Source organism: Limulus polyphemus, unplaced genomic scaffold (genome assembly GCF_000517525.1).
Source record: "Limulus polyphemus unplaced genomic scaffold, Limulus_polyphemus-2.1.2 Scaffold1639, whole genome shotgun sequence".
NCBI classification, from domain to species: Eukaryota; Metazoa; Arthropoda; class Merostomata; order Xiphosura; family Limulidae; genus Limulus; species Limulus polyphemus.
This window is the reverse complement of record NW_013667249.1, coordinates 271934-275723: the sequence shown is the minus strand read 5'-3', so window position 1 is coordinate 275723 and position 3790 is coordinate 271934.

Below are 3790 nucleotides of genomic sequence, written 5' to 3'. Positions count from 1 at the left end.
CTCCGGTAATCTATAAACATTTTGTGTAATCGTGGTACACCGGTAATCTATAAACATTTTGTGTAATCGTGGTACTCCGGTAATCTATAAACATTTTGTGTAATCGTGGTACACCGGTAATCTATAAACATATTGTTTGATCGTGGTACTGTGGTAATCTATAAACATTTGTGTACTCGTGGTACACCGGTAATCTATAAACATTTTGTGTAAACGAGCTACTTGGGCAAATAGGTATATACACACATTACAAGAATAATCTTTATTATTATTGTCCTCCTGGTTCGACGACTTATAAAACTAGAGTTTGGAGCTCAATCCCCGCAGAATAAACAGACACCTGGTAAAAGTTTCACCTAAAACACAGTTTTTTAGACACGTGATATTACGTGGGATAAACTTCAATACGTCCCTTCTCTTTGTAAACACTATTAAATAAGCATTATTGATAAAAAATAAAAAAACATACAAAAACACACTTGAGTTTCCAATGGTTTAACAAATGCAAATTTATCAAACTACCCATATTTTTCAACAGTATGAAATGTTACAGTAAAATAAACGATCCCTAAACAGCAGAAGGTGAAAATATATGAATCAAATAGTTTTCGGCAACTAAGTTTGTTTGTTTTCGAAATTCGCACAAACCTACCCGACGGTTATATGCGCTAGATGTCCCTAATTTTGAAGTGATAGACTAGATAGAAGGTAGCTAGACAACACTACCCACCGCCAACTATTGGGATACTCTTTACCAACGAATACTGGGATTGACCATAACCTTATGACGCCTCCACGGCTGACAGAGCGCGCGTGTTCGGTGATGGGATTCGAGCCCGTGACCTACATATTGCGAGTCGAGTGCCCTAACCACCAAATCATGTCAGACCTAGCAACTAAGTAATAAGACTTTACACTTCCTAGAGCTCCCAATTAAGCAAATTTTCACAGTAGACTTTCTTCAAGGATTCAATAAAAATGTGAAGTTCTGTTTTGTACCCAGCAAAAAAAAACTTTCAATAATTATCACATACTTTCAGAAGAATGGTGTGTGTGTGTGTGTGTAGTCGCGGATGGAAAAAAATACTTCATATATATATCAGTTGACATATAACTCAATGTGATGAGAAGGATCGTTAGTGTACTTTGTCTTCTGTTAAACAAAAACGAAATATAGAACTCTGCTATGATTTTCCGAAAAAAAATGAGAGAATTATTTATGTAGTTACAGGTGGAACGCAAAATATTACACCTGTTATAGTTACAGTTGGAACGCAAAATATTACACCTGTCATAGTTACAGTTGGAACGCAAAATATTACACCTGTTATAGTTACAGTTGGAACGCAAAATATTACACGTGTCATAGCTACAGTTGGAACGCAAAATATTACCCCTGTCATAGTTACAGGTGGAACACAAAATATTACACCTGTTATAGTTACAGTTGGAACGCAAAATATTACACGTGTCATAGTTACAGGTTGGAACGCAAAATATTACACCTGTCATAGTTACAGTTGGAACGCAAAATATTACAACTGTCATAGTTACAGGTGGAACGCAAAATATTACACGTGTCAGTTTAAATGATGCCAAAAAATCTCTATTATCATATGTTTTTAACGTGCTACTACAAATAATGTTACGTAACACATTAATTCTTGAAAACGCATGAAATATTGATACGATCGGTTGTAGTTCGTATTTTAAAAATGGAAGTTCTTATGAACAGCTCCTTTGTTTATTTTTTCGTGTGCCATACCGCTGTGCCACTGGGAAGAATGTCTGAGGACTTACAACGCTAGAAACCGGGTTTCGATGCTCGTGGTGGGAAGAGCACAGATAGCTTATTGTGTAGCTTTGTACTTAACTTCAAACAACTTTTACATAAGGTATAATACTTAGAGCAGCTTTGTACTTAACTTCAAACAACTTTTACATAAGGTATAATACTTAGAGCAGCTTTGTACTTAACTTCAAACAACTTTTACATAAGGTATAATACTTAGAGCAGCTTTGTACTTAACTTCAAACAACTTTTACATAAGGTATAATACTTAGAGCAGCTTTGTACTTAACTTCAAACAACTTTTACATAAGGTATAATACTTAGAGCATACAAATGTTACATTACATTATAATACTTAGAGCAGCTTTGTACTTAACTTCAAACAATTTTTACATAAGGTATAATACTTAGAGCATACAAATGTTTTAAATTTTTACAGTAAAAGTAACTTTTTTTCTAAACAGTAAGCTCTAAAGCACGTTTTACATTCTAGTAAATAAATATTTAATATAGTAATAAATTAATTTTTCTTTACATCTGGTCTTCGTACTTAGGATGACGTAAGAACTCTGTAAGAACTTGATTTAAATGTAATTACTTACTGGATTACGAGATATTACATGGTAGTATGGGGAAACAGAACACGATTCCTTATCTAGCTAAATTATTAATGTTAAAACTAGTGTTTAGTAATAACAAAAAAGTCTCACGGAAGGCTCAAAGCGTTTTGTTTCTGTCGAAAGCTAGAGTCAAATAAAGCAACAAAAGTATAGAAATGCTTTGTGAAACATCTTACGCTTGTATCGATTTCGACAGCGGCCACCTCTCCATCTGCGCCTGAAACCTCATGTTTTCTATCTGTTTCTTCAGCGTGTCTCGGTCCATCTCAGCTGTCTAACTGTCTTTTCAAGTCGATAGATGCAAACCTTACTTGAAACCCGGCGGCGTTTCTCACAAGAGGGCGTTATTCGTGTGTGGTGGTTTGCTAATACAATGACATAAAAATAGTATCGTTTGTTCCTTCCTGCACTATATAACTGTGATAACAAGAAGAAAAAAACTAGTTTCCAAACATCAAGCCATAAGAAACAATTACTCCGGATAAAAGGAATGTCTATAAGCTCAAGTGTCTATTATCTAATCAAGATATGACCTTACATTAAGTAATAGCTTATAGAAGCTACCAAGTAACAACTCAATCAGCACGTGACCTTACAGTAAATATTAACATATAGAAGCTGCTAAGTAATGACTCAATCAGCACATGACCTTACATTAAATAATAACTACTAGAAGCTACCAAGTAATGACTCAATCAGCACGTAATTTACATTAAATATCAACATATAGAAGCTACCAAGTAATGACTCAATCAGCACGTAATTTACATTAAATAATAACATATAGAAGCTACAAAGTAATGACTCAATCAGCACATGACCTTACATTAAATAATAACTACTAGAAGCTACCAAGTAATGACTCAATCAGCACATGACCTTACATTAAATAATAACTACTAAATCAGCCCATGACCTTACATTAAATAATACTTTTAGAAGCTATCAAGTAATGACTCAATCAGCACATGATCTTACGTTAAGTAATAATTTATAGGAGTTGCCAAATAGCAACCCAATCAACACATGGCCTTATATTAATTAATAACTTGTAGTGAGTATTTTTCATATGTATATATACATATATAGTGGACATAATATATGTCCATCACTACAGAGTAGATGTTATATATTTGTGTTTTTTTGGATAATATCTGTGTTCATCACCATAGAGTAGATGTTATATATTTGTGTTTTTTTGGATAATATCTGTGTTCATCACTATAGAGTAAATGTTATATATTTGTGTTTTTTGGATAATATCTGTGTTCATCACTATAGAGTAGATGTTATATATTTGTGTTTTTTGGATAATATCTGTGTTCATCACTATAGAGTAGATGTTATATATTTGTGTTTTTTGGATAATATCTGTGTT